A 10,582-nucleotide genomic window follows, 5' to 3' on the forward strand; every position below is an offset into this window, starting at 1 on the left:
ACAACACAAACAACAAGAAAAAAATCTCAGTTTACATTTCTGACTGTTCTGAGGCATTTGTGTGTTCTGTATTTTATTGATGCTTTATATATGCATTTGAATTGAACTGCATATGAACATTTCACTTTCCAACATGTTACCAGCTAGTCGTTTATTACATTTCATGCTATATACAGTACAGGCCAAAAGTTTGGACACCTTCTGTGTTTTCTTTATTTCATGACCATTTACGTTGGTAGATTCTCACTGAAGGCATCAAAACTATGAATGAACACATGTGGAGTTATGAACTTTTGGCCTGTACTGTATATCTACACAGTGACATTAAAACTGACCTTTATCCGGTTTAAAAACCTTGCTTTTCAGGTAGTGGGTGAAGAAAATTTGACTGTTATAAGGGGAAAGTCGTAGTCTACATGTCGACTCGGCCACTCTGTTTTCTGAGTTGTTTTTAATGTCATTTTGTGAGTCTACTGCTATTTGATCGTACCTTTGGCATATTTAAAAGCATCAGCTATTTGCTCGGGAAGAATTGGGGTTGTGAAGGTTTATAAAGTGCATTCCTGTCCTTTGACCGAGTTCCCCTGAAAGCTGACACTAAGTAGTTTTGCTTGATGGTCCAGGACTTTGTGTTGCTTCAAATCACCTCTCGACATGGAATCAGGGCTCTGAGAGTCAGGAGCTCCGCTTCTGAAATTGCTTTTTTAGAGAGGTAGGTCGCAGCACTCTGCAAAAAAAAAAAAATGTAAAAAAGCGAAACGCTTGGCTTTTTGCAGCACTCAGTGACATTGTCACTCGCCTGCTCCACATCTGTGTTTTCACAAAGCAACTATTTCTATCTATCGACAGAAAATTACTAAAAACCAGCCCATGCTGTCACCAAATTTCATGTGACCACGCCTTGTAAGCATTAATGATGTAAGCATGCTAGCATTAACCTACTAACATGCTAATTTTTGAACATGCTCCAAATGTCACCAAATTTCACGTGACTCATCAAAAACACCCTGTTACGGTTTTAGATGTTAACAGACTAACATTAGCATACCAACATGTAATTTTTTTCAACATGTCCCAAATTTCAGGTGGCCAAGCCATGTTAGCATTTATGATGTTAGCATGCTAGGATGCAATTTTTTTTTTATATATATCCCAGATGTCACCAAATTTCATGTGACGCATTGTGGCCACACCTTGTAAGCATTAATGAAGTAAGCATGCTAGCATTAACCCACTAACACGCAAAATTTTGAACATGCTCTAAATGTCACCAAATTCACCAAGGCTCATTGTGGCCAAGCCCTGACAGCATTTTTGATGTTAGCATGCTAACATGCAAATGTTTCAACATGGCCTAAACGTCACCAAATTTCACATGACTCATCAACGACACACCCCATTAGCGTTTTATATGTTAACAGGCTAACATTACCATTTTTGCAACATATTTAGCATTTTTTCATATATTTCAAGTGACTCATCGTGGCCAAGTACCGTTAGCATTTTTTTATGTTAGCATGCTAACATGCTAATTTTTCAACAAGTCCTAAACGTCACCAAATTTCATATGACTCATGAAATGACGTTAGCATTAGATGCTAGTATACTAAAATTAGCATGTTATTATGCATATAAAAGCCCAAATAAACAAAATTTTCAACCAATTTCACGAAATGAACTAATTTAATTTTTTTTTAAACTGCTTTCCAAGCCAACATTGAAGTTTATTAAAACTTTTCTAGTTCAATTGGTACCCCCGAAGGAATACGCTTGCATTTTCCCTCCTTGTGCCCCCAAACAATGATGTGCAGTTAAAAGAACAATCACCTCATTTCCATAAATCCAAGGTAAATAATATGATTTTCCCACAGTCTCATCAATCCGTTCCTGGGTCACAAGATAAATTAGAACCTTCATCTTCCTCAGATTGTGGCTGCATGAGAGAAGATGTAGTGTTTACAGTTGAACTTGTAGTGCATCTCTATCATTGAAGGGACCGGTGGACTCAAATCATGTCCAATTTTCACATTACAACCAGTTTCTTAGTTTTTTGGTGGTTTAGAGTTGAATTTTACAAACTTGCAAATGGCTTCCATACTTCAATCAATTTGGAGCAAACATGGATGATGGCAAAAAAAATGGTCGAATAGAATGGATTTTAAAATTAAATTTGAATTGATGTAAGCAGTAAAATTTGAAGGGTAAATGAGTCTGAAAAATAATTTCCGGCATCAGAACCTGATTCAGGGAGAGAGAAGAGACGACTTTCTGTCGTTCCCTGTGGAAACATTTAACAATGGTGCTGTGACAGGCGAGCTCTCTGAAATCTGCTCCCCAGCCCCGCAGAGAGGGAACCCAGATCCGTGGCCCAGCACGGCACAGCAAAATCCACTCGGGATTCAGGAAATTGACGGTGCTGCAACAGGGCCACCACGGAGTGTCATCTGCACTGTAAAACGTGCGCTTCACAGCAATAATCACAGCGATAATGGACATTTTACCCAGTTTTGGGATGTCATCCGTTCCGGAATCGATGAAACCCGCCTGCTGCGGCCCAGACAGGGAGGAGCTCCGGAGGTCCACGCTGCTGCATGAACACTGCTCCCTAAATGGGGAGTTCTCTAACGGATGACTTTGACCAAGAGCCATGAATAAATCCTGATGCCCTCCCCCCGGTTTTTCTTTCCTCTTTCAGTAGTCAGTTTTTCCCCGTTTTTTCTTCTTCTTTCTTCTCCATTCCCCTCGAGGACCGAGAGTGAGCAGACGAAGTTCGGTTATTTTCCAGATTCATCTGAGTCACTCTTCATAAGAGACCATCCCAAGGGGTTCAAACGCGTATTTATGGGAAGCCAGGGGTTGGAAATGGAAGTTGGGAAGAAGGCTCAGTTTTTTTTTAGCAGTGCGAGCTGATAAAAAATGGATATATTCCACAAACCGGATTAAATACAGACTGAGGTGAGTCCGTCTCATGGATGGTCACACACACCAAACTCAGCCTCAATGAATTACCAATTATTTTTGGAAAATTACTTTTTTTGTGTGTGTGTAAACAGCCCGGTGGGAGCCATGGTTAAATTTTTTTTTTTATGATTTCAGCAAATGAATTTCAGGAAAATTAGTCCTATTTTGTGCTTTAGGGCACATGTATAGGTGGATCACATAGCGATGTAAGGATTTGCAGATGATTTTATTGCAGAATTAACGGGGCAATATTAATTCCCTCGGCGCTGAATATGTGCCAAACCCATGAATATGAATGAAGCCCGGCTGCTCACAGAAGACCAAATACCTTTTAACCTTTAAAGCGGTCAACAGTGGAGGCGGCGCGCATTATCGGTGAGGCGTCCGTGGGGTCACGGCGCTCAAATTTCACAATTAAGTCATAAAAAAGGCCACGGGAGCGAGGAGGAGACGGGCGTAAAATTCCACACGAGACAGGACGTTCAGATTAAGTAATTAATTTCACTTCAGCCCGACAAGGGAAACAATGCATAATGAGGAACTGGCATCTGCCGATGGAAATGATTATTTATGCAAAATACATAAAACACACACAGTTGAAAGTAATAGTGAAACACTCCAAAATGTTTCTATTCAGAGGTTAAAGGTCATTTGCTTTCATTTGATACCAAAAGCAATGCAGAATGCACCATGCACTGGTTTGTTCATGGATTGGTCATCTGCATACCCATTAGGAAGGTGCTGTACTGCAGCCATACTTGCTTGTGGGGAACAGACCTCTCAAAATACAGGACACAGGTGCAGCAGTCAGATCCCTTTTAGATAGTATTATGTGCATTTTGGCAATTTATTTTGGCCAATTTGGGCCTGAAACAATCAGTTATCTGGCAACCCTGAGCAAGTACTCTTTGCCTACAGCAGTTAGCAGCAGAACTAGTGAAAAAAAACAGAATTAATATAAAACAATGGTGGATTAGTATGGTTTCAGGATCAGTGAAACATAACATTTTCATATGAAATAAATAATATTAAATGATAAAAAACTGAAATGCTCAATTCACTCTGGATGTGCAACTCAGACCGACGCTTGAACCCACGCGTTGCCCGACTCGAACCCCGTCACACCGTATCAGCGGCGGGGGGCGCGGTGCTGGCGCCTCCGAAGTCCTCACCACGTTTCAGTGATTCACGGGGGTGACACGCGCGTGCACACACTCCGCATTACTGTGCATTCCAGCGCCAGCCAAGACTCGAGCGCAGCGTGCCACATTCAGCCCTCGCGTCCCCTGCACCCTGGGCAAAAACAGCTCCATGCGTTTGTCACGCCATGCGGTTTGGCTTTTGTGCAACATGCAGCACATCATGCATTTTTTTCATCTTTTTCTGGATTTCTTATGCATTTAAATGTAAAATTAACAGTCTATTATTATGCAATTTATGCAATGGAAGCCCATGGCCATGTTATGCCTTTTGTATTCTGTTGTGGAACATAAATGGTTTAATATTTAGTTTAATATTTTGTGACAAACATCCTGTGCCAGGTTAATAAAATGCAAGAATGCCATTGATGCCATCTTTTCCATTTTTGCAGCGTAATTGCAGTACATACAGAATGGAGCCTTTGTATGGGTTGGGTGCATGGTGCAAGGTCAAATGCATTCATACAGACAGACTGTGGACATTGAGCAAAGCCGCAGCACAATAAATACACAGCAGCATATTAACGGCTTCAGCGCCAGCGCAGACTGAGGCGGCGGTCAGGGGCCCGATTTGACCCAGCTGGACACCATCTGAGACAGACCACCGGCGAAGTGGACAGCGATCATCACGGCAGGCCAGGCGGCCGCCTGCAAATTCATTATCGCCCCGCAACTCGCGGCCGGAGCCTAATGGAAACGGACACGTTCATCTTCTAAATCCCTCTCAGAGAATGAACTTCCCTTTCCTCCGCCTCCCTCCTCCCTTCCTCCTTTCTTCCTCCCCTCCACCCCCCTTTCTCTGTGGGCGTCTGGCCCAGCTCCATTTCACTAAGTGCTAATCCTCTATCACTTTCTGTAGCCCGGCACCAGTGAAACATGAATCCCAGTCATCCCACCGAGGCGGGTCAACTGGTCCGACTTCCACAGAGGGAGCCCAATAAAACAAGCAGAGATCAAATGATTACGACTTATATGCACATTTACATAGGCTCACAGGAACGAACAGATTCGTCTTCTGACTCGCCCTACGAATGTGAGCGAATGTGAGCGTGTCACTCTGCATATTCTTACATTAGACTTGCGTAACACCGCCGGGTGAGGGAATCTTGACAGTCACAGTAAACAAGTCTCATCTCGCTAAACCAAGGTAGCGTATGTCGCTCAGCTTCTGTCACTCAGGACTACAAACAAGCCAGCGAGTAAACAAAGCAAGAAAAGCGAAGAAGAGCGAAGAAGAGCGAAGCCGGGCTCCGGGGCTGCTGATAGACGACGAAGTTGCGGCAGATTCAGTGAAGTGCAGGAAGACACAGGACTGTCACAGCGAAGTGCAGACTTATCGCATGTACTGCGCGAGCAGTACACTCTGGACAATCTGGACACTGGCCCCGACGTGTTGGTAAAAAATGCCTCTTACCTCTGGCCAGACCGGATTGGTCCATGTACGTGTACACCAGTCGGGGATGGGCCGGCTGCGATCATCACTCAGCTTGCTCCAGACCTGATGAAAGAAAAATGAGATATTGTTAAATTATATATTGTCTAATCGGCATCCATGCATATGCATATATTTTCAGTTAACTTTCCATTTAATGCAGTCTGGAGACCACAAGGGGGCGATAAAAAACTGCAGGTCTTGTACCATGATCACCTGTGGACTCGATATTTTGATTTTATATGCAATGATGAGTCCCACCTGGTAAATATACGGCTGTCCAAGCACCACCTTTGTACAAACCACTTAAAACAGAATAATCCTGGAGGAGTCACAGCAGAAACAATATTCTCCTCCTCGGTTAGCCACCTGTCACCTGACCTCTGACCCAAGTTCCACCGCACCAGTCTTGACCCCTCATTCGTGCACGCATCCGTGGAGCCACAGCTGTTACATTGGGGACATCTGAGCTAAGAACCCCCCCCCACCCCCTGCTTTTAATAGGAAGGCAGAAGTTCAGCACGGAAACAGGCGTCTTCATTAACACATCAACCTCTCTGGCACAAAAAGAACAGAGTCCAAATTGTGCTCGTCTCACGTCTCCGGAAGAGGTGGGTCGCTGCGACTCAAACTCAGAAAGTGTCAAATAAAGAAAAACTGCGTTTCATTTCACTGCTGAACTAGCGTTGGATGATAACACAATACATCTGTTCCACGTTCTCTCCCGTCCGACTTCCATAAATCACCTGAAAATCACGTAGCCATTGTTAATTTCTCCCTCTCTTCCAATCGCCCTCTCAGAAGCACATTTAGTCAATCAAGACGTATTGTTTGCCAAATGAGCAAAGAGTCGATGATGGTATTTTAATTCAGACAATAACGCCGCCTCCTCAGCCTAATGAGAAGCAGATTTCATTTGCTTTAAGTGCTCCGTCCATTTGCGGCTATTAATGAAAGTTACCACCACTCGAGAACTTACGTGATCACCTTCAGAAGGAGCTGACAGACAGGACCACAGCACGCTCATCTTCCTTCTGAGTCGTTGGAGTGGCCAAGTGCCTTTTCATGTCTTCTACGCTGGGTTCGCACAAAGGCCACCATCGAATTCCGAGTTAAAAAACCGTGCAGGTATAACGAAGATATTCTGAGAATCCCCGTCAATGGACCAGGTTCTCGGTACTCAACCTCTTCAGAGGTTATTGAAGGGATTGTCTGCTCAAGAACGGCCTTATACAACCAAGAAGCCTCCAAGTGTCCAAGAATAACAACATATTGTGGCATGCACCGCAGGAGGAAAACCCTCTTCACCTCACCGCCATTGTATTTGCGATGGTTTAGTCTTGGGAAAAAGTTGCATTGGCTGCTAAAATAAGACGGGTACAATTTGAAAAAGCAAAGGGGGAAAAGTACTGCGCACAAGGACCTCAAATTACACGACCTGATTCACGTTGCTCGTACACGTTCGTTTTAAAGCATTCTGTTCGTACCCACCTTTCTTTTATTGTTTTGTAAAAATCGTTTTTGTAGAGCTCTATAAAAAGCTCTGCTGCAAAATGAGCCTGGCCTAAATGAAAAACAAATATTGAGATAATCCGTGAGATGCTGAAGAATCATCTCTTCCGACAAATGCGCCGAGTGCTAATCTCGTTTGCAAGCATCCAAACATAACCAGACCCCAGATCCAGAGAAGATTTGGCAAATCTTGCCCCCGCCCGTGCACATGTGACCGTCGTGCACATCTTACACGGGATCTGGGATCCTCAGCAAGCGAGATGCATGTTGGCCAGAGCGTTTCCAGGAACCGCTGCCCTTTTCAAGTACGCTCCAGTGTCAAGTTCAGCCATTATCACCCAGGCAACAATGTAAGACCGGAGCGAAATTGGCCCGTAGTCCATTTCAGACGCTCATGAGTGCATTGTAGCAGCTTTTAGTGGTGGGGTCGACAAAGTCTTCAGCGGTTCCCTGCTACAGTAGCTCTCCTGTTGTTTCCAGTGTTAGAAAATATGTGACTATTGGACTACTGTTTTGTAGGTCCAGACCCCTGCAGAGCGGCAACGTTTTTGGAGACGCTCTGAACATACTTCCTGCCTCACCAATGTGTCACACGGTGCACACAGTGAAATGTGTCCTCTGCATTTAACCCATCACCCTTGGTGAGCAGTGGGCAGCCATGACAGGCGCCCGGGGAGCAGTGTGTGGGGACGGTGCTTTGCTCAGTGGCACCTTGGCGGATCGGGATTTGAACTGGCAACCTTCTGGTTATGGGGCCGCTTCCTTAACCGCTAGGCCACCACTGTCCCTAACGGGGAGCAATGTGTGGGGACGGTGCTTTGCTCAGTGGCACCTTGGCAGATTGGGGTTCGAACTGGCAACCTTCTGGTTATGGGGCCGCTTCCTTAACCGCTAGGCCACCGCTGCCCCGTTGAAAGTGTAAAATATTCCTGACAACCAGCAGGGCTGCTCAGACACAAGCCTCTTCTGGAGAACATCCCACAGCTTCGGTGCATGTTGTTGTTTTATCAAGTCGTGCACAGACAGCGTGTGGGCGTCTGCGCCTCTTGTATGAAAGTGGAAATGGCATGGGGTGGTTTTTGAAATGCGGACCTGACATCAAGTTATATTGCTACGGAATACCAGGCCAGATCACAATAAAGAGCCGTCCAGTGGAAACGAGGCGAGCTGAAAGAGCCAAGCAAACAAAGGGAATACAAATTACACCTTTCGAGAAGATGTTCCTCGTCTTGACAACCAGGAACACACATCAAACCCTGGCTTCCAGATGAAAGTGACTCACAGGAAATCAGGAATTAAGAGTATGGGCTGGTCCTGGTGCGGGACATGCGAAACCATGACAACAGACTGCGGTCGCAGCCAGGAAGCGATTTTGGATGCATCAGACGTGGTTTATGTTATGCGTGCTGGAGATTGAATAACATTTAGCACGGGCGTCGGCCCGTGACTAATGATTCAGACACTTTCATTTTCACAAGACAGAGACTGACTGTTCCACGTCTCTTCCTCGGAAGAATAAACCAGGACAAACGTATGAATGGGATTACAGTTGGTAGCAGACTGATAACGTTCCAACGTTCTTGTAATTACATGTTCTTTGCATTGTGAAATATAAAAAAAACATCTGGAATATGTAGAATTTGATGGGAATCTATAGGCAGAAACTGGATCGTTCTTATTAGTGTATAATTGAACGTGTGTTTTATTGTATGGGAAATGTATGGGCAGTCGACCCGTATATATTTAGCAGTCCAGAAGGAGTTTTTTTTTTTTTTTTAAATCCGACCTCTCTACCATCTTCATTCCTGGAGGGTTACCCATCCAATGAACTGAGGTGTTTTGGAATAGTTTCATGCTCATTTTGAATGTTCTATTGACCCCAATAACACAATGCATGCAATATATGTCGTTCTTTATGTAGATGCACAGGATATTTTTTAAAAACTGTATTTTTTAAAAGTAAAACCTGATTTAGTAACCATGTTGAGTTCATATCTCTGGATGTGATACCGAATGGAAACCATGACCGAGCCATTACCGAGATGTGGGCTTGGTGAACTGCTGCAAGCAACAAGCTTCCCATCACACAGCCTGCGATTAATGATCCCTTAATCAATACATTTCAAACGTGGCACATTGGGAATCAGCCAGCAGCAGCACCTTGATTTTTATTTCCATTGAGTCAGGCTGCCTGTTAATCGGCTCCCAGCATGCACTCTGCCCGGGAGCCGGGTCGCCGTGCCGGTAAGTGCGTGTTTACCGAGCCGCTCCAAATCTGAACTCGGGTCACGGGAGAAGCCGGCCGGTGCCGAACCTCAGATTGGTTCCCGGCGAGGAACAGGCACTTAGGTTCTTCGGCGCACTCTTCAATTTACTCTGCAGCCCAGGGTGTAATGGGAAACCCGCGGGCAGCAGCACTCCATCGCCCGTCCCCGGCTGCGAGCGGACAAAGCCGGGGGCCGAAGAGCAAGGGCCAACACACGTTCCCACGTGTGCGCCAGGCAGGCGTCGTGCAGGGAGCCGCACCAAATATTTCCACCTGTTTGTGTCCAGGGCGCAGTAATCATCGCTGAAAGCTTCATTAAATGTCATTTGACAGCGAGTTCTACTCGGCTCAAAAAAATAAAATAAAATAAAAATAATAAAATCCATCCATAAATAAAAGCTCAGCTGATGGATGGAATAGAAGCAGCTCCTCACCAGAACAGCATAAAAAAAAAAAAAAAAAAAACCTAAAGAATGATTTCAATTATGACCCCACAAGCAGCACTGATAAAACACGACTATTTAATATTTGCACAAAACAGCCTACGCTGGTGACAGCATAATAGTTCTCGATCGATCTACTTTATTCCTCCCTTGCAGTCTGCCCTCACATTCATTATTGAAATCGTCTCTCATATTCTTCATTTCCCATAAGCACTTTTCACAGCGGCCTGCGAACCGGCGGCACTCAAACCTCTGGAGTGGCAGCGTGTAACGACCACTAATGACGGGTTCCCACGGCGAGGATATTTCAGCGCCAGGAAAAAAAAAAAAGTTTTTTTTAAAGTTTTTTTTTTTTCATGCTGTTGTTTTGCTTTCTGCCTCTTTTATTTAAAAAATAAATAAATAAATAAATATACGGATCTGAGCCGTGCTCCCTGGACAGTGTGGAAAACTGCATTCATGAAAGGGCATTAGAATGGGAAAAATCACCCCAAATTACACAGTACCAGAGAGAACAAAGAAATAGAAGAGATAGAAGGGAAGAGCCACTATCGAGCCCCTACTTGAAACTCGAGGAGGAAATGGGAGAATTACGGAACTCCCAGCTGGAACGGATGAGCAAGAGCACGGATGAGAAACTCGCATGAGAAACTTGACAACCTGATGGATCTCCGGGGGCTTCCGGCCATCCACGGCTGCCCCTCATCAGCGAACGCAGGAGCTGAATTGTGCCAAGCCATTTTATTTTTAAGAGACGTTACTTTATTCA

At 44.6% G+C, this 10,582-nt stretch overlaps 1 long non-coding RNA gene across 1 annotated transcript; it reads right to left on the minus strand.

Annotated features, from left to right (window-relative positions):
• Nucleotides 1-304: 304 nt before the first annotated feature.
• Nucleotides 305-5,656, minus strand: LOC114773665 (uncharacterized). Its single transcript, XR_003744410.1, has 3 exons — nucleotides 5,575-5,656; nucleotides 1,828-1,933; nucleotides 305-727 (listed from the first exon to the last, which is right to left on the minus strand). It is a non-coding gene; the product is annotated as an uncharacterized LOC114773665 (long non-coding RNA).
• Nucleotides 5,657-10,582: the final 4,926 nt, after the last annotated feature.

The sequence above is a fragment of the Denticeps clupeoides genome, unplaced genomic scaffold, assembly GCF_900700375.1.
Source record: "Denticeps clupeoides unplaced genomic scaffold, fDenClu1.1, whole genome shotgun sequence".
Taxonomy (NCBI): Eukaryota; Metazoa; Chordata; class Actinopteri; order Clupeiformes; family Denticipitidae; genus Denticeps; species Denticeps clupeoides.